The 24,503-nt window shown below is 41.8% G+C and overlaps 1 protein-coding gene across 4 annotated transcripts in view; it reads left to right on the top strand.

Moving 5' to 3' along the window:
• atrnl1b (attractin-like 1b) overlaps window positions 1-24,503 on the top strand; it is a 1,047,255-nt gene that overhangs the window by 975,066 nt on the left and 47,686 nt on the right. The gene's annotated exons all lie outside the window — the stretch shown is intronic.

Genomic DNA, 24,503 nt, shown 5'->3' with positions numbered 1-24,503 from the left:
TTGAGTGTCAGTTTCTCATCTTTCAGTAGACTTGCTCTCACCAAGGGGTCTCGAATGCCTAAGACTAATCTATCTTTAATTATATCATCTTTTAGCTGTCCGAATTCACATGATTCTACAAGCTGTGTTACTGCAGTCACATACTGTTCAACGGTTTCCTGTTCAGCTTGAGCTCTAGTGTTGAATACATAGCGATCATACTTAATGTGCAATCGGGTTACAAAGCATTTGTTCAAGGCTTTCAAAATCTCTGTCGTCTGTTTTCTTTGTTCGTCGGTTAGATTTAGAATGGTATACACTTTGTAACAGTCCCTCCCCAGCAGTGTTAGAAGTGTGGCTACTCTTATCGGTTCCTGCTTGTTAATTAAATCTGTTGCCAGCTTGTAGTTTTGCCATTGCAAGTAGAAGAACTGCCAATTCTGCCACATATCAACTTTCATTTCTTGAGTGTCAGTAGTCAGGATGTGGGGCACAAGATACACCAGGAGATAGAAAAGGCGTGTAAGAAAGGCAAGGTTACAGTGATCATGGGGGATTTCAATATGAAGGTAGACTAGGAAAATCAGGTTGGTAGTGGATCCCAAGAAAAGGAATTTGTGGAATATCTACGAGATGGCTTTTTGGAGCAGCTTGTGGTGGAGCCCACTAGGGAACAGGCAATTCTAGATTCAGTGATGTGTAATGAGGCAGATTTGATAAGGGAGCTTAAGGTGAAGGAAGTGACCATAATATGATAGAATTTACCCTGCAATTTGAGAGGAAAAAGCTGGAATCAGATGTAACGGTATTACAGTTGAATAAAGGCAACTACAGAGGCATGAGGGAGGAGCTGGCCAAAATTGACTGGGAGATGAGCCTAGCAGGAAAGACAATGGAACAGCAATGGCAGGAGTTTCTGGGAGTAATTTGGGAGACACAGCAAAATTTCATCCCTAGGAAGAAGAAGCATACTAAAGGGAGGAAGAGGCAACCATGGCTGACAAGGGAAGTCAGGGGCAGCATAAAAGCTAAAGAGAAAGCATACAGTGCGGCGACGAGCAGTGGGAAACCAGGGGATTGGGAAGCCTACAAAGACCAACAGAGGACAACTAAAAAAGAAATAAGGAGGGAGAAGATTAAATATGAGGGTAAACTAGCCAGTATTATAAAAGAAGATTGCAAGAATTTTTTTAGATATATAAAGGGTAAGAAAGAGGCAAAAGTGGACATTGGGCTGCTGGAAAATGACGCTGGAGAAGTAGTAGTGGGGAACAAAGAAATGGCGGAGGAACTGAATAGGTACTTTGCGTCAGTCTTCACAGTGGAAGACACGAGTGACATCCCCAAAGTTCAAGAGAGTCGGGGGGCAGAGGTGAGTATGGTGGCCATTACCAAGGAGAAGGTGCTAGGAAAACTGAAAGGTCTGAAGGTGGATAAATCACCTGGACCAGATGGATTATACCCCAGAGTTCTGAAGGAGATAGCTGAAGAGATAGTGGAGGCATTAGTGGCGATCTTTCAGGAATCACTGGAGTCAGGGAGGGTCCCAGAGGACTGGAAAATCACTAAAGTCAGCATGGTTTCATCAAGGGGAGGTCATGCCTGACAAATCTGTTAGAATTCTTTGAGGAGGTAACGAGTAGGTTAGACAAAGGAGAGCCAATGGATGGTATCTACTTGGACTTCCAGAAGGCCTTTGACAAGGTGCCGCACAGGAGGCTGCTCAGTAAGATAAGAGCCCATGGTGTTAGAGGCAAGGTACTAGCATGGATAGAAGAGTGGCTGTCTGGCAGGAGGCAGAGAGTGGGGATAAGGGGGTCCTTCTCAGGATGGCAGCCGGTGACTAGTGGAGTTCCGCAGGGGTCAGTGTTGGGACCACAACTTTTCAATTTATACATTAATGATCTAGATGAAGGAACTGAGGGCATCCTGGCTAAGTTTGCAGATGACACAAAGATAGGTGGAGGGACAGGTAGTATTGAGGAGGCGGGGAGACTGCAGAAGGATTTGGACAGGTTAGGAGAATGGGCAAAGAAGTGGCAAATGGAATACAACATGGGGAGGTGTGAGGTCATGCACTTTGGTAGGAAGAATAGAGGCATTGACTATTTTCAAAATGGGGAGAGAATTCAGAAATCTGGAGTGCAAAGGGACTTGGGAGTCCTAGTCCAGGATTCTCTTAAGGTTAACTTGCAGGTTGAGTCGGTAGTATGGAAGGCAAATGCAATGTTGGCATTTATTTTGAGAGGACTAGAATATAAAAGTAGGGATGTGCTGCTGAGGCTTTATAAGGCTCTGGTCAGACCACATTTAGAATATTGTGAGCAATTTTGGGCCCCGTATCTCAAGAAGGATGTGCTGGCCCTGGAGAGGGTCCAGAGGAGGTTCACGAGAACGATCCCAGGAATGAAAGGCTTAACATATGAGGAACGTTTGAGGACTCTCGGTCTATACTCGATGGAGTTTAGAAGGATGAGGGGGGATCTGATTGAAACTTACAGAATACTGAAAGGCCTGGATAGAGTGGACGTGGGGAAGATGTTTCCATTAGTAGGAGAGACTAGGACCCGAGGGCACAGCCTCGGAGTAAAAGGAAGGCCTTTTAGAACAGAGATGAGGAGAAACTTCTTTAGCCAGAGAATGGTGAATCTATGGAATTCATTGCCACAGAAGGCAGGCCAGGTCATTGAGTGTATTTAAGACAGAGATAGATAGGTTCTTGATTGGTAAGGCGATCAAAGGTTACGGGGAGAAGGCAGGAGAATGGGGTTGAGAAACTTATCAGCCATGATTGAATGGCGGAGCAGACTCGATGGGCCGAATGGCCTAATTTCTGCTGCTATGTCTTATGGTCTTATGGTCATTTTGATAGGAGCTAGGAGGGGGAAGTTTACATGTTACTCAGTATTTTACTTGCACCCTTCAGTATGTGCTTTTCCTTGTCCTTCTTCAGCAGCTTTTAGCAGAGTTGAATATTTCTGTGTGCCTGTCGGAGCTGTGTCTTCTCTGCAGCATTTCCAGGATTTTTAAAACTCCTTTTTATCTACACTTCCTGACACCATGGGGAGAATTTTCACGATGCGTAAAATAACGCACAGTGACGTTGGGTGTGTGCCCCGACATCAACACGTGTTATTCCGATCACCGGAGGTGGCTGCACGCCCGCCGATCTGTCAAAGATCTGTTGAGGCCATTGAGTAAACCAATTAAACTAATTCTCAACAGTGCCTGTCCAACCTTAAGGTTGGCGGGCAGGCGAAAAGCCAAGCTTTTTGCATGAAACCTCATCCACGGGCGGGATGAGGTTTCATGAAGGTTTTATTAAATTAATAAATATTTTTCTCACAACTCGTAAACAGGTCCCAGCTCATGTGACAAGTCTAAATAATTTTATTCTTTCTTTATTTGAAACTTTCATTTTGAACTTAATCTCCCTGAGACGGCTCTGTGCCTCAGGGAGATTTCTGTACTCTTTCGCACGCATGCGTGAAAGAGTGCAGGCCCCGACTCTCCCTCCTCCTCCTGCCCGCACAGGTAGTGCTCAGCACTACCGGGCACACATCACGCTGGGTGGGCTGTAATTGGCCCGCCCAAGTAAAATGGCGGCGCGCAGCCGATCGCGGGTGGCGATCGGCTCTGCGCCTACCTGTGCTCGCTCCCGCTCAGCCCCCCCGATGGGGAGAAAATTCTCCCCCATGTTGCATGTTTAAAGTCAACAGTGCTCCATTAGTGTCTTCTCAGTGAGAGGTCTATATTGAACTGATCTCAAGGTGTCTGCTTACAGAGACTGCCTCATGGCAGAGGTCGCCTGACTATGGAAAGCCAGATGGGACATGTAGAACTGATTGCATTTCAAACCCAAACACCAGTTGTGCAGGAGATGAATGGGGCCATCCAGGCACATGGGCCTGGGTTGAGAAAATTGTCTCTTATTGTATCAGTAGTGAATTCCACAGAACAACTGGTCTGGCTTCATTGCACATATCTTTGTCGCCCTTTCAACCTATGCAAAATTACTTTGTCTTAAAACAAGCTTTCAAGCAATACTCAATTCCAAAATCCTTTCCATGATGAAAAAATGATTAATCATTTCATAAATTAACAGTCACCATCTTGCAGCGAAACCAGTAGCCACGAGAGTCAATTTTGTGAGACATCGTTCCTTATTTCAGGCTGCATGCACCTACTGTCACAAATTGTCATAGCTGGCGCAAAAAAAGCTACGTGCTTAGCATTGTGTTTTCAATTCTTCGTGAACTTTCCTGCTAACCATGTTTAATGTTTCAAGTTGTCTGTTTTCTCCCATTAGAATTAAAAGGAAAAGGCATCTCATTGTGGTGCAGATTTCACATATTTTGAATGCCATTCTAAAATGTCATCAATTTTATAACTTGAGATTCCACACAATCTCTAACAATGTTGAGATATTTTAAAAGGAGGGAACCCAAGGGTAAGTTTTTAAACCAGCCTGTGTGTCAAACCGAAAATAAACCAAATCCCTTGTTCTTTATTAGGACATGTTTGTACCCTTCAGCATGAGGGAAGTATTACTTTGTAATTGAAAAAATGCCTTAATCTTGTGAGAATTCTAGCACCTCATTCAGCAGAGTGAATTGCTAGGATTGTAGATTAGGCAAACTATGAAGCTTATCACAGAATTAATATTACATTAACTGTCAAAAATCTAAACTAAAATCAAACCACTTATCGGCCTGTGGCCTTACTCCAGCATATTCTTCCCAAGAAGAAGATACTCTGGTGATGTTTAGAAGGTTTGTTTTGGACTTAAAGAATGATGGCTGCCCAGTGTTTGTTTCCAAGTAGACCTGCCACATAATAATAGTGGAATAAGAATGAGTTATGTCATTTCTGAAATGTTTCTACAAATCATTGTAGAAACATCTTTATTTAACAAAGATGCACATCATTTGGTTTAGTAGTAGGCAATTTGGTATTCTGACATCTTCACATCAGACTGTAATTCATACTCTTTGCTAATACACCCCTGAGTATGCAATCAATAGTGGGGTCGATATAAGGCAATGAAACATTCATCTGCATATAATTTACTGAATTCAATGCAGCATTTAATAAAACTATATCATTAGATTTGACTGTCTTTAAAAAGCATCTGAAAGAGAGTTAATGGACTGAATTTTCATTTCGAGTCCCGATCCTTCTGTCAAATTGAAATGCATTCAATGGCATTATCACATCATCCTGGGGGTCACCAGTGACCAGAAAGTTAACTGGACCAGCCATATAAATAGTGTATCAAAATTGCAGATAAGAAGCTCGAAATTCTGCATTAATCATCTCGTCTCCTGACTTTTCAAAGCCTGTTCATCATTTACAAGGCACAAGTCAGGAGTGTGATGAAATACTCTCCGCTTGCCTGGGTGAGTACAACTCCAACAACACTCGAGAAGCTTGACACCATCCAGGACAAAGCACCCTGCTTGACTGGCACCCCATCCACCACCTTAAACATTCACTCCCTCCACCACTGACACAGTGGCAGCAGTGCGTACCATCTATAAGATGCGCTGTAGCAAATCGCCAAGCCTCATCCAACAGCATCTTCCAAACTCACAACCTCTACTGCCTAGAAGAATAAGGGCAGCAGCTGTAGGAACACCACCACCTGCAAGTTTCTTTCCAAATCGTATACCAACCCTGATTTGGAACTATATCGCCACAGCTTCACTGCTGGATCAGCATCAGAATGCTCCCTAACAGCATTGTGAATGTATCTCCACTACATCGACTGCAGCACTTCAAGAGGCGGCTCACCATCACCTTCTTAAGGGCCTTGCCAGCAACACTCTCACTTCATGGATGAATTTTAAAATAAGATCAGCAGTCCCACTGTCAGGAGGTGGGAACTGCTGAAGAATGTATGGAGTGCAATGGCACCTCCATTCCCAGTCATTAGCCACAAGCCAGGTAAGTAAGAAGGCCAGAAAGTTAGGGCCTTTGGAGCTTAGAGGAAAGTACCTACAGTAACAGTTACTATGGTTGCAGCCAATTTTTGAAGCAGAGGCTTCCAAATGGATTGGAGTCTCTGGCTCCAAAATCTAACTGCCATGATTTCATGGTTAGGGTCCCCATGCCCCAGATCAAAAATCCATTCGGTGTCACGACAGTGCCGGTATCGCATCAATCTGACTCCTCCATGATAGCATGGAGGTAGGAAAGTATCGTGCAGCTAGCCTGACAAGATTTCATGTGCCTCCAGTCTCACCACCACAAGCCATTGAAAAATCATGCTTTGAGTTGATGGCTTAGAACTGGAAAAATTAGATATTTTAAGCAAGTACCAAGGCAGGAAAAGAGGGGACGGAAGGAAAGATCAAAAGGGATTGTTTGTGATAGGGTGAAAGGCAGGAGAGATTACATGACAAAATGACAAAAGTGGATGACGTTGCAAGGCAAAAGGAAATAGTAACTGGCTTTTCCTTGCACCATCATCCCTTTCGTCTCTTAGCATTTTTTGGTTCCAATGAAAGGTCGTCATTGGCTTGAATTTTCCCCCCGTTGGTGGGGGGGGGGGGGATGTTGATGGGCGGGCACGTACGGGCGCGCTTCCGATCGACGCCCCCGATTGGAGGCGCAGCGCCATTTTACGTGGGCGGGCCAATTAAGGCCCGCCCAGCGTGACGTCCGCAGGGAAGTGCTATGTGATTAACTGAATTCAAATTCCACCAGCTTCCATTGTGGGATTACCACTATGCTACTATCTCCCCACTGTGCTTTCCTGTTAACAATATTTATATTTATCTTTATAGTAAATCTGTCTGCTGAGCAATCCTATTTAAATAAACTGAACCTAAATTTAGTTTACTAGTCCTGTTGGGATTGGTAAATTTGTATTAAGCAAACATAAAAATACAACACTGGCTGCAATCTGTGGCAACTCAGCTGTTCTTGTGGCAGTCTGGCTCTGCTGGCTCAAGACTGGCACCATAATTATTTTCTTGAGGAGACTACTTCACAAACATAGTAGCTTAGTTAATTCTTAGAATGAAAAACATTGGCTTCCATACTTTGTAGTGTCCGTGGACACCAGAGAAGGGGGGTGGGCCTCTCTAATGGTTTTCCTGCCATTTACATGGGATGTTACCTCAATACTCCCAGTGGTCCTAGGGGGAACATGCTGTTAGTGACTTCCAAGTTAAGGCAATATTCTAACTATGCTTTTCTTCAAACTTAGTAAGCTGGAGGAAAGTGTAAGGCCCAGAGCCTGGCTTTATATGTGCATCATAGAGAGATATGATACCACTGGTGCTAGAGATTCCTGGATATGCATTCCACATGCTCCTTGGTATATTGCAGCAACTTGATGCCTTGCATGAGTATTAAAGACAAGTTGGAAGGAGATTCTCTCACACACTCAGATCTGTTGGGTAGAGCCCTAAGAGGCACTCCATACTTCCTGGTTGTTATGGCACAGTGGATGGTAAGTGCCAAGCTGCTCAAATCCCAGAAGGAAACTTGAAACAGCTGCCACAACTGTTTAGCAATTTGTATTTTATTTCAAGATACATGCCTTGAATTCAGTAGTAACAAGTCCACTGAGTCTTAGAGGTTTTTAAAAAAACTAAATTAAACATTTATTAATAGATGAAAATATTTTAAGTGCATACATAGGTCTACAAATTACTACTGTAATAACTCCTAAATCCCCTAATTAATCTGACTCCCAGTTACACCTCTGTTAAAGCAACAGTAAAAACAAATACATTTAAACAAACCCAGGCAAAGCACACAATACCCTGGACAGTGATTTTAACAGTGAGTTTTCTTAGCTTCAGTTCCTGTAGACAGTAACTTGATGCATAGAGGCTGGAGGCATTTCACACTTGTTAGATCTTAGAATTCCTTCTCCATTACACACACCCTTATCTCCCTTATACATGTTTCTCCCTTTTGAATGTAAATTCCATTGTTCCAGTATGCCTTTGCAACTTTACTTTCCTCATAATATGAATACTATGAAAGATTTATATTATCAGTAACCTTTGGAAAAAATAAATACAGTTTGGCTTAGCTTCAAATGGCTAGGTGTAACATCTTACCATCTCTTTGAAATTCAAACTAACCTAATTTATCTAACTATGCAAATGTTCCTCACACCTCACATTATAAAACCTCAGCCATGTTTACATATTTAGCATTTCAAACCTAGCTTCCCTTTTGATAACTCAAAAGCTTCAGACCAGCTGTCTCCAATTCAATTACCACCCCCCCACCGACACACACCACGCATCCACACAGAGAAACTAATCCAAATCCCACTATTAACCCATTTTTACAATAAATCACAATAATATGAAAATTATTATATTTTCATGACACTGCTGCACAGCTACTATTCACATTTTGTAGTCTTGCATCTGCAGAGATACACATTGTGGGCTTGCAAGCAAAGATTTTCAATGGTGCTGTCACTGTAAAGTGGTGCAGGAATTTAAAACTAATCTAACTTGTTTTGACAAATGCCAACAACAGAAATAAAGTGTTATGGTGCTGTTTTTACAAATCTCATTTGATTGTACTTCAAATAGCCCAGTGATCCTGAGATAATAGAATCCTGTCTAATGCCAATGATGCTCCATGCAAACACTTAAAATGTATCAGAGGGAAAAAAACAAGAGAGTTAATGCTGCTATTACCTTTGGCAAAGGGGACTTTAGAATGATATTTATCATCACAGGGTTCAATGTAGCCTATTATTTGAGCTAGTAGCTCCAGATCACATGAGATTTGTGAACAGAACCACCCTCTTATGGGAGTTTTTGTTACATCTATAATCTTGTTTCCTGCACATCAAATGTGATTTATAGGGTAGAATGTCATTGTTGAGTATGCATTCTTTTTGTATTGTTTGTGGGTAATTAAACACAATTGGAGGTTTCTATGTGGTTGTTATAGAAATTATAGATTGGCAGATCCACAGAGCCTTATAAATAGCATCTGATTGATAATGTTAGCACCATGATGCCCAAGTGAGTGTCGACATAATTGTTCTTTCTTACAAATTAAAACATTACAAAGAATTTATTCTGTTGATTTTAATAATGATCTCGGCAATGAATACTGACTGTGAAATGTCAGGAATTGTCTTTGGAGGAATTACTTTGGAAGTTAGATCAGCCTGGGATAATGACCATCTCCAGTGATATTAATTCAGCTCTTCATGCTGTCACACCTAATACTTCCGAAACATTATCCTGATGATAACAGTAGGCACTATTCAAGCAGCATGTCACACTCCAGATGCCACACTTCGTTACAGATGTAAATTATTTTTAAAATGCAGGAAGTGTAAAATTGATATGCACATTCCAATCTTAATATTACATCAAACCATGAAACTACAGTGATTAACCTGCACATGAATTTAACAGTTACAAATTGCGAATTAGAAATTCAATGATGCTGCCCCCATTTTACAGATGTGAAATTGGTGCAAAAGCATATAATCTGGTGGGCGATGTGTTTCTGAGCTGGCAGTGTGCCATCTGCCATATGGTATAAGCATCAAAGAAGGTGTCCAGGAGCCATGCTTGAAACCAACTTTAGGAGCTTTGCATCAGCAAATAAGGGACTGAACACTTGTCTGATGCTTTCTTTAATAAGGTGGCTTGGCCTGAACACCCAGATGCATTCAGTAAAACATGGTCTAAAATGCAGCCTTGTCCCTGGTCCTCCAAGGGATGGCTGGCAGCAGACACCAAAAGGATAACGTTTGTAAAATATACTTACCTAAATGTGGAGTCAGCATTAGCAGGATTTCTCTCTTGAGTTCTGAACACTTGTTGGTCCAACCCTCTTTTGATTGCCCCCTCGCCCCCTTCCCTTTCTTAATTGCAGTCCCTTTCCCTCTTCTGATCCCAGTCTCTATTTATCTCCTCTGATTACTGCCTCTCCTCGTTGTCCTCTCCCTCCCAATTGTATTCCCCATCTCCCAGGACTCATCTGAAGGCTCAAGAGGCCCAAAATTCAAATCCCCTATACCAACGAGCTGCTTGAGGCTGTCCACTTGGGGAAGAATTTCCCCCTGTCGGAGGGGGAAGTTCAGGAGCGGGCGCATGCAAGCGCACCCCCAATTGGTGGCCCCGATTGGGGGCGCGCCACCATTTTAAGTGGGCGGGCCAATTAAGGCCCGCCCAGCGTGACATCCGTCTGGAAGCGCTATGTGCTCCCTGTGCGGGTGGGGGGGAGTTCCCTAAGCTGAGAGTGTGCTCTTTTGCGCATGCATGCAAAAGAGCGCACTCATCTTCCTGAGGCTAAGTGCTGCCTCAGGCAGATCAGTGCCAAATTTAAAAATGTGAAATGTAGACAAATAATGTCACTGTCACCTGAGTTGGGACATGTCCATCACTTTAATTTCAACTTTTATTAAATTTTTAAAAACCTACATGAAACCCCATCCCGCCCGTGGATGAGGTTTCATGCTTTTCCTGAAGACCGCCAGGGCTCCCAGCCTACCTGCCAACTATGAAGGTTGGATGGGCAGGTCCTTTAACTACTTCAATTAGTTTTTATATGGCCTCGATTGACTGTTGACAGGTTGGCAGGTGCACAGATGATTCAGCTGTGCCCCCACCGACCTGAAAATTTAAAGGACGTGGGGTGACATCGGGAGTTCCACCGCCGCCCGCTCGCCGAACTCAATATCCTGCCCTGACTGCAACTTGCCATTCTCATGTAAATGATGCCTGAGGTTGAATATCAGCTGGGCCTTGGACCTGCTGCTCCAGTGCAGAGGTCATTCCCTGCACCTAGTATGCACCCTGGTGCAAATCAATTTTTAGTCTTATGGCTTTAAAGGGGTATACAACCCCATCTGCAAAATAAGAAATTATACTTTATATGCTGGAATTTGCTTTTTTTGTTCCTAAACAGCCTACCATGCGAATTGCCATGACCAATGCTAGGAAGGTTTGCAAGCATACTTAAAAGTTTCCAAGATGATTTGCACACTTCAGATGCCACACATGCCATTTTCTATGCTGCAGTTTTCTTAAATAAGCTAGATCACTTTGTGCCTGTTTTGAGAGAAGCTAACCCAGACACAGGAAACACTGTCTAATTGGCCACAGGACCTACCTAAGTAATTATCTTATAATTGACTTCAATTTGTGTGCACTTACACCAATATGACGGGGGTGTCAGCTGTGGCTCAGTTCATAGCACCCTCGCCTTTGAATCAGAGGGTTGTGGGTTCATGTCCCACTCCCGGAAAAACCAAGAACTGTGATTGTACTCGAAAGAAGTTGCAATCTGTGACTGTTGGTAACTCGAAAGAGTTTCCCTGCTAGAGGTGTCAGCTGTGGCTCAGTTCATAGCACCCTCACCTTTGAATCAGAAGGTTGTGGGTTCATGTCCCACTCCCGGAAACCAAGAACTGTGAATGTACTCGAAAGAGTTACACTCTGTGACTGTTGATAACTCGAAAGAGTTACACCAATATGACGAGGGCGTCAGCTGTGGCTCAGTGCATAGCACCCTCGCCTTTGAATCAGAGGGTTGTGGGTTCGTGTCCCACTCCCGAAAACCAAGAACTGTGATTGTACTCGATAGAGTTGCAATCTGTGACTGTTGATAACTCGAAAGAATTTTTTTTTACACCAATATGACCTTGTGACCTTCAAGGAATTGGTCTAGTTACACACAGATCTTGTTAGCAGTAGCATAATACACTGAGAATTAGACAGAAAAGTATTTCCGTCCTAAACAAAACAGCATATCTTCTGACTTGCTCTGAATAATGATGCAGGAGATTAATAGTCTCTGTGTATGTATTTGCATTAAAACATGTGTATATATATCATGGTTAGTCACAGTGACATTCTTTAATATGAACACATATTAGATTTCTACAAAATATTAATTTAGGAGTAGTGCCGAAAAGTGGACAAACCAAAAAATGCAGTTAATTGTGTTTTTTCAAACCCAGAAAGCTTAGAAAATTTGGTGAATGCTTGGTTGATAGATCTCAGCCAGCCCTATAGCAGCGTTGATGTTTGGTGATGATATTAATGTCATTGTACTTGACTGTTTGACCTATGCAAGCCAATTCTGCAGCTGTGCAACTGTATCTGGTGTCAGTACATAAGATGTTACGAACAAAGAAACTAAGTAATAAATCATCACCTGCTGTTAATCTTTTCCAAAAGGACTCCTGTTACCCTCTACTATAGGTTAGTTTTCAAACAGACAAATTTTACAATATAAAACATATCATGTAATTTCCAGAAGTCCAATTATCTACAATTCACAAACATACACTTATGACTAGCAAGGTGGCTAATACAACAGTGCTCATACTTTAAAAAAATGTCAGACTTGTTTTCAACATGCTGTGCAGTTTGCCAGCATGGGTTGATCTTGAAATTCAGCTCTCAATTTTAAAAAAGCATTGAGATGTGTATACATGTCAGTATGACTCTAAGCAGTCCATGAATAAGGCTGATGTATGCTTCTAAGACTGATCAATACAAAATGCTTGATGTTTAAACATTCTGCAATGATTACTATATTTCTACAATTAGTTCAATTTAAATTTTAGGAAATGATTTTGGAGCAATTAGGTCTTAAAATGCTGCTTTAAATTAAATTTTAGGGTATGGAGATAAATATTTCACATTGATGATAGATATTCATATTAGAATTTAGATTAAGTTTTTATTTTCATTTTTTATCCTTTCAAGATTCTTTTGGCTGAGGAGACGAATGGGCAATTGTGGTTAAGTTAACTGTGAAATTGAGCAAATAGCTCATCGTCCCATAGGGAGTTCATGATGTTTTTTCTCTTACCCCCTGCCTCCTTCACCAGGAATTGCTCCATTGGGAATTATGAACTTTGCTGTCAGCTCATTTTGAATATTTATGGCTGAAAGTAGTGAAGAAACTTTTGAAGGAGAGATGCTCATGGCTGGGGTTTATTTTGCCAACTCCTAGCCCTCTCCTTGGAATCCTCGGATTTGCTGAAAGAGATTCTAAGTTGAAGAGAGCAGTACAAGTTAAAACATTATACCAGTGGGTCAGTGGCAGAATCAATGACAGTTTTTTTTACACAAGAGCGCTAAAACAAACCATAACCTGAACTTCAAAACCTTGTTTTAAGATCGTTAACAAAGAATAGTCATCTAAAATGTCATACGAAACACAGAAGAGAATGAAAGCTCAATGTTGAATGAAAAATTTTGAACATCACTTTTTCATAATTGCTTGTGCTCTCACCCATATTGTGCAACTTAAGAGAATTCTGGGGGTTTTTTGGGAAGTAGTATAAATTGTAAAAGGGTGTTAACTCAATTTTCATAAGGCAAATTGCTCACTGTATTTGAAAAAGAAACCAATAATAAGTCAAAGAGAGAGCAAAGTGACTGTTCTTCCAGTCCATTCAACAGACTAAGTAATAAAAAAGTTGGAAAGCATTGACTAACAGACCACAGATCAATATAACTTTTTTAAATATTGTTAACAGAAATGAAAATGGGGAGCCATTCACCAAATAATTGAGAACATTTTATTGTTGAGAATTGAAGTAGAAGGCAGCTTTTAACTGAATGATTTTGTCTAGTATCATTTTCTAGATGCTCCTCCTTTAAAATTTATTTCAAAGGGCAGAATTTTCTGCCTAGTGAGCGGGCGGGCCCTACCCAATCTCCGGCAGGCAGGGAGCCAATCCCCGCCAGAGAAGCGGGCCCCGCCGCCATTTTATGTCGGCGGGCCAATTAAGGCCCGTCTGGCGGGAAGCGCTATGCGCTTCCTGTGCAGGCAGGGGGGATTCCCCAAAAGTGAGTACGCGCTCTTTTGCGCATGTGCACGAAAGAGCACACATCTCCCTGAGGCTAAAGTGCTGCCTCAGGGAGATCGCTGACACTTCTAAAATGATTAAAAATAGAAATAAAAAAAAATCCTTAACATGTCTCCCTCATGTGACAAGCAACATCAACATAGTCATACTTATGTAATCATATAAAATAAAAGCCAAAGAAACCTTGCACTGGCCAATGTCACATGGGATGGGACACGTTCATAAATTACAGTAAAACTTTATTAACTGTTTAAAACCCTGCACGAAACTTCATCCCGCCGGTGGATGAGGTTTCATGTTTTATCTATTTGCCGCTGGGGCTCCTGGCCTGCCCGCCAACCTTAAGGTTGGACGGGCAGGTTCCTTAATTGTTTAAATGATCCTGTCAATGGCCTCAATTGGCCATTGACAGGTCGGCGGGTGCACAGCTGATTTTGCTGTGCCCCCACCTTCCTGAAAATTTAAATGGGGCAGGATGACCTCGGGGGTTCCGCTCGACATCATCCCCGCGTCATCTTACATGTCGGCGAGCGGGCCCCGCCCCCTGCTCGCCGACGGCAAAATTCTGCCCAAGTTTTAAGAATTTCGCTACCCAGTAGAAGAAATCGTTAACCCTTAAGAATGTGCAAAGGCTATTATTGAGTGAATTTTTTTTCATTTGTTCCATTCTACTTAACATGGGTAGGTTTTGATCTTTAGCGTTTTGGTGCAGAACTTTGTGTCTGAATTTTCAGCATGTGCACCTGGAGCTACACAGACGAAAATTCAGCCTCATGTAATGAATAAAAGCAAGCAAAACTCACAGGAGTGGTTTCTTGATCCTTGATCTTTTAAGACTACATTTCACTGTATGACTCCTCACATATTGCCTTTAAAGATGGAACCTTTTTGTTAGGTATTATAGTTTTGTTTGTTACTGTGGTTATGATGGTAACTTGGTACCTGTTACTCAGCCGTTGCTTTTAATATGTGAATTATGGCAAAGGCTCTAAAAAGAATTCTTTTAAAGAGGATTTCTCTCAGCCCAGTTTACCCTACTCCTGCTAACATTGGGGGACTAGTTTCCAAATTGGGAGTAATGTTCACAACTATCCAAGCAACATCAACATAGTCACACTTATGTAATCATATCTATCAATCAACGTCCTAGAGTCCTCCAGCACCATCCCTGTGTTTTCCCACAGACAGGAGAGATCCACCAGGTATGGTGGCATAACCGAATGGGAGTGATCCCATAAGTCCTCAGTTTTGATTGTGGACCCTATTGATGTCATGTGGCTTCAGATAAAACAAAAGCCAAAGAAACCTTGCACTGGCCACCACCTACTGCCCCTCTTCAAATGGTGAACAAGTAATGCTCCCTGATGAATAATACCACTTGGATGAAAATCAAAGGCATAAATTAAACTCTGGGAATGGGACTTCACTGTAGCTTGGTAGTACCACCACTGATTGAGTTACATGAGTCCTGAAGGGCATGGATGCAGCTGGGCCTGCATCATTTAGTGAGGGAGCCAACACAAGGGAGAAACCTTGCTCTTCACAGTCTACCTTTGACAGCATGCAAAGAACCAAAAGCAATATTCTATAGGCAGAGCAAACCAGTCCTAGGATCATTAGGTCAGAACCAAGGCCTGTAGCTGTACCCATCCAGTCAAGAATGATGCTGGACATCTAGACAACTTACATGAGGAGGAAGAGGCTCAGTGATCATCCTAACCATATTGGAGCCTAGCACGTAAGTACTGGAGACAAAGCTGAAGTATCTTCAAGCATTTCATCCAGAAGAGCCGGGTGGATGAACTTAATTAGCCTCATCTTGAGATCCCCAAGATCATAAATACTAATTCGGTTTACCCCATGTATCATTAGGAAGTGGCTCAAATGTACTGGTTACAATAAAAGCTATAGATTCTGATGGCATTCAGGCTGCAGTGCTGAAGGCTTGCTTAACAAAAGTAGTATCCCCTTAGCTAAGTCGTTCCAATGCAGTTAGGACACTGACATTTACCCAACAATTGTTGCAACCATAAAATATTGCTACAGGAATATTGCAGACTAGCATCCTCAGATTGATCATCTTTAATTGAGCTATTCCTCCCTCATAAGATCATAAGTGTGACAGGTAGCTGATGATATCATCGTGTTCAGATGAATTCACAACTCCTGCCAGTCCTGAATAACATTCATACTTGGGCTGACAAATGATAGCCAATAGCCCATGCCACATGAGTGCCAGATTGTAAACATCTCCAAGATAATTAGATAACCTTATCACTTCCTCTGGCCTTCAAATACACTAATATCACCAAGTCTCCCACCGTTAATATCTCTGCAAGTTTTACAATTGCACATTTGTATCTCAGCCAGCAAAATGCACAGCAGATGGAGACCACATTTTGCACCTACTGAGCATGAGCACAGTACATTTTTATATGGAAGGGTACATGTTTACTTGTAAAAAAAAATGTTTTAATGGGATCATCCAGTCATAGGAATATATATCATAGCAGAGAACTGGAACTCAGACAGCTTTTGGCCAGGATTTTGCCCTCGTCGGGCGGGGGAAGTCAGGAAGCCGACCGCCGCCTGCAATTGGGGCCGGACCGCAACTTCACACTGGCTGGCCGATTAAGGCCTGCCCAGCGTGAAATGTGTGCTGCAGTGCTCAGCACTGCCTTTGTGGTGTGGGGGGGGTGGGGGAAGGTGATGCTGGTAGGAGGGCGAGTGGGGAACTTAATGCATTCATGCAAGTGCATGGCAGGAAAAGCCCCCTGAGGCCCAGAAGTGCCTTGGAGATAAACATATAAAAAATTAAAAGTAAAGCATTTTAAGATGTTAAAAAAACATGTTCCCTCATGTGATTCTGTCTCTCTCATATTAGAAATTAGTATGAAAATTTTTTTTTTTTTCAATGATGGATCGAAACATCTTCCCGCTCGTGGATGAGGTTTCACAAAAAGTGCAAAGGCCCCTTGGCCTTTTCGCCTGCTCGCCAGCTGTAAGGTTGGAAGGGCAGCGAAAAATTTAATTCAATTAAATTGTTAATGGCCTTAATGGGCCTTTTAATTTTCGGCGGGTGCACTGCCAACTCTCGCACGCACCCACCGACCGAAATGTCGCGTGAGTGCGCGATGATGCCAGGACGCTCGCCCGACGTAATCGCGTGCCATTTTACGCTCGTTCGGTTCAGGCATGCGGCCGCCCAATGAGCAGAAAATTCTGCCCTATACTTCAATAGCTGAAGTCTTGCAATACGGAAATTAGTTTTGCTTTCTTTGCATTTCTTTCAAACTTTTAATATTAATGAATAGAGCATTAGACAAATGCTTCGAAATAGTGACCCAAATGGTACAAAGAACTAGCTAATGGTATCAGAAACTAATAGGCAATTCTCAAAGGACTTTCATATGGTGACCATTAAGCCTTGTATTGACAGCAAGATATATATTCACAGTGGGGGTGGGGAGATGCAGATTGAAGAAATTTGTTCTTCCCTAGTAATGGAGCATATGGTGGGCCTAAGGGTTTCCAGGCTCACTTCATAGTCGATTAGGCATGTATCCACGAGTTTAAAAGAATGAGAGGGGATCTCATTGAAATGTATAAATTCTGACAGGGCTGGACAGAGTGGATGCAGGGATGATTTTTCCTCTGGCTGGGGGTGTCTAGAACAAGGGGTCACAGTCTCAGATACAGGGTAGGCCATTTAGGGCTGAGATGGGGAGAAATTTCTGTGCTAATGCAGAGGGTGGTGAACCTGTGGAATTCTCTACCACAAAAGGCTGTGGAGGCCAATTCACTGTATATATTTAAGAAGGAAGTAGATAGATAGATTTCTAAACTCGAAGGCAAGAAGGGATATGGGGAGAGAGAAAGAGTATGGCATTGAGACAGAGGATCAGCCATAATCATATTGAATGGTGGAGCCAGCTCAAAGGGCAGAATGATGTACTTTTGTTCCTATTTTCTATGTTTCTATGATATTCCCTTGTAGGAGAGACCAGAACTAGGGGACATAGTTGAAAAATAAGGGGTCTCCCATTTGAGATGCAGATGAGGAGAATTTTTTTCTCGCAGAGTGTTGTGAGCCTAGGAACTCTATTCCATAGAGAACGGTAGAGGCAGAGTCATTGAATGTTTTTAAAGCAGAGGTAGATAGATTCTTGACTAACATGAGTGTTAAAGGTTATCAGGGGTAGGCAGGAATGTGGCATTGAGGCCACAATCAGATCAGCCATGATCTTATTGAATGGTGGAGTAGGCTCGAGGGGCCGAATGGCCTACTCCTGCTCCTAATTGTATGTTTGGGTGACTTTTTAAGGAACCCATAAGAAAATAATTTGGCATGGTTGGTGTTGTTTAATAACTGTAGGACATGAAGCATATTGTTTTGTAATGCATTGCAGTTTTTATGTAGATAGTAGTTGTGCCAGGGAATGGACACTCTCAAAGAGGATAATGGTCCTGCACATAGATGCTGAATGCACAAATAAGGAATGGATCCTGCAGGTTACAAAGTATAAAAAAATGGTGTACCAATTGATTAAACTGAACCCTCTTATGCATGTCTTATTTCATTAAGGGAAACATTATCATTATTGATTGCATTCTGATGATGGAGAAAGGAAAGATGTAATCAGTCACTATTGGATCTGGAGATATATACTTTGTGTGGATACCACAATTAAGTTTGGAAAAATCCAGCCAAAAGCAGAAGCTGAACAGGAATGTTAAATTGGAACCAGTTGCGTGATAGTATAATAGGTGGTGTTGTTAAAGGAACAGGTATCCTAAAAAGCAAAATTGCGGCTGGTTTCAATGGTAGCTTCCCTGTATTGAATGCGACATTTTCAGAATTGCATTGTAACATATGTGATATTAGCACTTACAATATATGTGCAATAGCGCACTATGAGGACCATGTTTGTCTTAGGTTGGGAAAAAGAGTCAAACTTCTAAATTGGGGTGCAGTCTGCAATTATTTCTATTTTGTTAATATGGAAAATCAATCTAAATCTTTGTTCAGGGTGCTCATAAAACCTTATAGCAGGGAACTTAGAATCATCAGAGTTCACAACATTTCTTCCAGTCTGGATACATGCCAATACAAACCAGGAATTTATCTTTTTTTGAGATGAGCTAGTTTTTTCATAATGAAATCCTTTTCTGCAATTAGGCTTGTTATCAAGTCAGTTGATGCTGATAATAAGTTGCCTGCGCCATAAAATTTTTGGCGTGGGCAGCCGGGCAGGAGGGGAAGCCAGATTTTTAAAAATCAAATGCTTAAAGGGCAGGAAAGAAGTGGGGAGGGTAACTCTTCGGAGGCTTCCCTTTACTAATCGCAGGGTGGTTCCCCTTAGGTCGATCCCCACCTTCCTTCCTACCAGCTCCCTCCCTTAAGACCATCCCCTCACCCACCCAAACCCTCCCGCCCCAAGACCCTAGACTTACCTGCTCTGGGGATCCATGGGCCCTGATCTTCCTCTTCTCCTGCAGTCCCAGCAGCTGCCACTGACACCTTCCTAGAGCTGCCGGGACTGATGGAAGTGCCAACCACTCGGATTGGCCGACAGCTCCAGAGGGCAGTATTTCCTCCACAGTCCTTGTTAGTCTGCCCCACAGCACTTTATGGCTGTAGGGCAGGTTGGCATGAAGCATGTCAGCTCCATGCTGACGTGGTTTCCACATCCGCATCCCCCTACCCTGTATTATTCAGCCATTGGTGTGAGTAGACCAGCTGTGAATTGGTAGGCTGATGCATATCACAGATAGTAATGAACATATAGTCCCAACAGTTATAATTGAACTTTCTGGCCAGGATTTCTGGGGCTCGCTCACCGACGCGTGAATCAGCTGTGCGCCTGCCGATCTGTCAATGGCCAATTGAGGCCATTGACAAAGTAGTTAAAGTACTTAATGAACCTGCCCGTCCAACCTTAAGGCTGACAGGCAGGCCGGGAGCCCTGGCGGGCTTAAGAAAAAGCATGAAACCTCATCCACAGGTGGGATGAGATTTCATGTTGGCTTTAAAATTTTTAAAGAAGTGTCAATGAAAGTGATGGACATGTCCCAACTCATGTGACAGTGTCACATGAGGGGACATGTCAGGGGAATTTTTTTTTCTATTGTTAACATTTCTAAATTTGGCGCCAGTCTCCCTGAGGCAGCACTTAATGATAGGATTCACCAAAAGCAAGTGCTACTTAGTCCACTGACCAGGATAGAGTAGTATAGTTCATTGTTTGTCTTATTTAAAAAAGGTTCTCAAGTTCAGTTGAAGTAAGGTGGTATTTGCTATTATGGCTGTCTATACATTCAGTTCGTTTATGCAAAATTAAGAAGCTTAACAATCCATCTGATCCCACCTCGCTTTATTGTTAATCAGTCCTCCTTTCAGAAAATCAGAGAGACATCCATGAGTATTAATATCCAGCTAATATGGCAAAAAGGTCTCATTGTAGGATCCCCTGGATGACACTACCATACATCTAAACATTGAATAACAAAAGTATACTTGAGGGAAGTGGGTCCACTTATGGGAAACTAATCTAGGATAGATCTGAAATTTCTAACAGGTCTTACTAAGGCTACCTTCCATACTTTCCTGGTCTTTTCATTCCTTGGTTTCTTGCTGCTCAAGAGGTGTGTAATATTTATTTATTGTTTATATATTTTAATGGAGGTAGAATGTATAGGTTTCTTTTTACAAAATGTGATATTTTCAATTCATATAAGACTGCATTATAATACTTTATTACATTTGGAATCCATATTGAATATTAAATGTGTTTAGTATTCAGTACAGACTTGAGACAATTCTTGGAACAAAATGCCACTTATTTTGTTTTATTTGTTCATCAGATGTGAGCGCCGCTGGCATGGCCAAGATTTGTTGTTCATCCCTAATTGCACTTTAGACTTTGGGGGTGAGCCGTCTTTTAGAACCACTGCAGTCCGAGTGGTGTAGGTGCACCCATGGTGTTGTTAGGTAGAGGATTCCAGGATTTTGACCTGGTGACAGTGAAAAGACAATGATATAGTTCCATTAAGTGAGGGTGATGTGAGACTTGGAAGGAAATTTGGAGGTGGTGGTGTTCTCACACACCTACTGCCCTTGTGGTACAGGTGGTCGGTTTGGAATGTGCTGTTGAAGGAGACTTGGTGAATTACCGCAGTGTGTTGTTTAGATGATGCACACTACTACCACTGTGCACTGTGATGGAGGGAATGAATGTTTAAGCTGGTGGACTGGGTGTTAATCATGTAGGCTGCTTTGTCCTGAAAGGTATTGAGCTCCTTGAGTGTTTTTAGTGCTACACTCATCCAAGCAAGCCCAGTGTATTCCATCACAATCCTGACTTTTGCCTTGTAGATGGTGGAAAGGCTTTGGGGAGTTAGATGAGTTACTTCCAGCAGAGTACCTAGTCTTTAATCTGCTCTTGTAACCCCAATATTTATGTGCTTGTTCCAGTTAAGTTTCTGGTCAAAAGTGACCTCAGAATATTGATAGTGGGGAATTCAGCTGTTGAATCAATGAGAAGTGGTTAGATTCTCTCTTTTGGAGACGGTCATAGCCTAACAATCTTAAGATTGTGGCACAAGTATTGCTTGCCGCTTATCAGACCAAGCCTGAATGTTATCCTGTTCTTGTTGCATGCAGGCATAGACTGCTTCATTATCTGACAAGTTGCATATGAAACTGAATACTATGTGATCATCAACAAACTCCCCACTTCTGAACTTATGTTGTAGGGAAGCAGTAGAAGATGATTGGGTCTAGAACATTGCCCTGAGGAACTCCTGCAGTGATGATCTGATCTGATGATTGGCCTCCAACAACCACTAACTCCTTCCTTTGAACCAGGTGTGACTCCGTCCAGTGGAAATTTTCCCCCAGATTCCCATTGATTTCAATTTTATTAAGCTCCTTGAATGCCACACACAGTCAAATGCAGCCTTAATGTCAAGGGCAGGCAGTCACTCTCACCTCACATCTGGAAGTCAGCTCGTTTGTTCATGTTTGGACTAAGGCGTCCATCACTCTGCTGAGGATTGAGGCCACCCTATCAGTTTGCCCTCAATCATCAGCAAAGTGATGGAAGGTGCCACGGACAGTGCTAAAAAGCAGCAGTTACTCACCAATAACCTGCTCACTGATGCTCAGTTTGGCTTCCAGATCCACATGGCTCCAGACCTCATTATAACCTTAGTCCAAACATGAACAAATGAACTGAATTCCAGAGGTGAGATGCACCTCTATGGATAGAATTCTAATCATTTGAGGAAAGTAGTACCATCAATATATATACCTGTATATATGTTCTTTTTTGTTCTAAAGTGCTACTGAAATCTAGAGCGTTGTCATTACTGAAGTGGACAATGGTAGTGAATTAGTTTGTGATGCATCAAGCATGAGCTGTTGTATTTTGTTAGCCACTTGCTGTTTTATGGTTCTTAGCCATATTGAACTGAGAACTACTTTGCTGTTACATTATTTTATTCTTCAAAACCTGAAAAATATCAGGGTAAGACTTGTGACAAAGTACCAAGAAATTATTTGCATCATTCTTTGCATTTTAGTACAACCAATGCGGAAGATGACAAATTATTACAATGGGTTAACTGATCTTTACACCATACAATGACAAAGTATGATAGACCCAAGTATGTTGGCATCTGATGGCTCACCCATGCAGCTAACATCTTCTTCCAACCATTATGGTACAAAGCTGTCACTTGTGCCTCAACAGCATAAGGCCCATGCTGTTAAAGGGTACTTTCTTGTTGTCGTCCCACGGGATCTGCCTCATGGCCCCTTCCATAATGCTGTTGAATGCTATAGTGTTGTCCCAGAAAAAATGTGGAGTTTTTACGAAGTGAACTGGCTGTCAGGAAAAAATTATATTGATCTGGATCCTAGTTCAAAGCTATTTCATTCTTTGTCACAATAACCTTGAATATAATAAGTGCATTACGCACCTATTCTATGTTTATGCACACTTTCAGAGAATCCCTACATGTGTTTTGAAATCTTCCATGGTGCTCAGAAAGTTACCAAACCCTCAGGAATGGGGAGGTGCTGGTCTTCAAAACTTTATATTTTGTTCAACTGGCAGGTCTGCGAATGTGCACACACTCACTGCGTTCTCGGTTTTTTTATTGGGAGTTGGGCTTTAGTTGCAAGATAGGGCTGTGACTTAACCATCCATTTGGAAGCTGGTGATCTGAGGATTGTGGGGCAAATGTGTGCCACACCTTAATTAAGAGTGTGATGAGGAGCACAACCTAAATGTAATATTCCCAGGTAGATTTTATGTTTTATTCATTAACTCAGACCTGGAGTTGAATGTATATGTCTTACACTAGCAAAGTTGGAATGATGAGAACTGTATTATTTATCAAACCTATTTAGTAGCAGAGTTATGATATTTTTACTCCTCTTATGGAAGTTTTTATTTTCACACCAGATGTTTTGCGGTATTTCAGAGATAATAATTATGAAGCAAACCCAAAATAAAAACAGTGGATCACTAAGCACTCAGAACAAAGTCTTTGAATTATCACGTGAACTCAGTAACTCATTGCATCTCCAGACCAAAATTTGGTGGTAATATTACTAGATTTTTTTCATGTGAATGGATCAGCATGAAAAAGGATGACCCGTGGAGGCTCAGTTAATGAAGTAAATTGGTTTCATGTTCATATACATTGGAAAAATGTTTGTAAACCCTGGCCCATAAACTAACTCTACAGCATGCATAGGAAATCAAAGTTCTTCAACTAAATATACCATATCCCAGAGGACTATTTTCCCAGAAGTATGCCTCTTAAACTGTAGGATTGTGGGTTGACGAGCATGCAATCTACTTGATGTGGAATTAGCTGCCCTTCTGGGTTACAATGTGAAAAATAGTAAGATCAATTATTCACAACCCTACAGGGTTTATCGGTGGACTATTTCTTTGCAGTTGTTCAGCAATGTATTTCTATTGACATAAGTTTTATACATTCTATATCAGAAGCTTTTGAGTGGAAGTAGAGTGCAAAGACTAAGAGAGTAAATTGCCTAAACCTGTTGATCATAAATGTTCAAAATTGTTTCATTTCCCACTAGTTATTTTCTGTGCAAACACACAGCTATTTCGCACACAGCAAGGCCCCACAACCAACAATTAATTAGATGAATCACCAGATAACCTGGACTGAATGGGCTCCTCTGTGCCATAAATCTTTCTATGTAATCTAGCAATGGTGGAGTTAATGAGAGAAGAACGTTACTCAGGACACTAGGAAAACATGTTGCACTTCTTTGAATATTGACATTTTCAAAATCCATCTGTACAGAGTGGCAGGACATTTGTTTACTATTTAATTTGAAAACTGGCAATGCAGCATTCCCATAGAATTATGCTGATTATGTCCTGGAGTAGATTTGAACCCATGAGTTCCTGAATCGGAGATAGGATGATAGGTATGTGAAGAGAGAAAGATTGGTGAAGACAAATGTAGGTCCTTCACAGTCAGAAACAGGGGGATTTATAATGGGGAACAAAGAAATGGCTGACTAACTAAATACATACTTTGGTTCTGTCTTCACAAAGGAAGACACAAATAACATACCAGAAATGTTGTGGAACACATGGTTTAGTGAGAGGGAGGAACTGAAAGAAATCAGTATTAGTGGGGAAAT

This window comes from Cetorhinus maximus, chromosome 20 (assembly GCF_964194155.1).
Source record: "Cetorhinus maximus chromosome 20, sCetMax3.hap1.1, whole genome shotgun sequence".
Taxonomy (NCBI): domain Eukaryota; kingdom Metazoa; phylum Chordata; class Chondrichthyes; order Lamniformes; family Cetorhinidae; genus Cetorhinus; species Cetorhinus maximus.
This window is presented reverse-complemented; position numbering and strand designations above follow the sequence as displayed.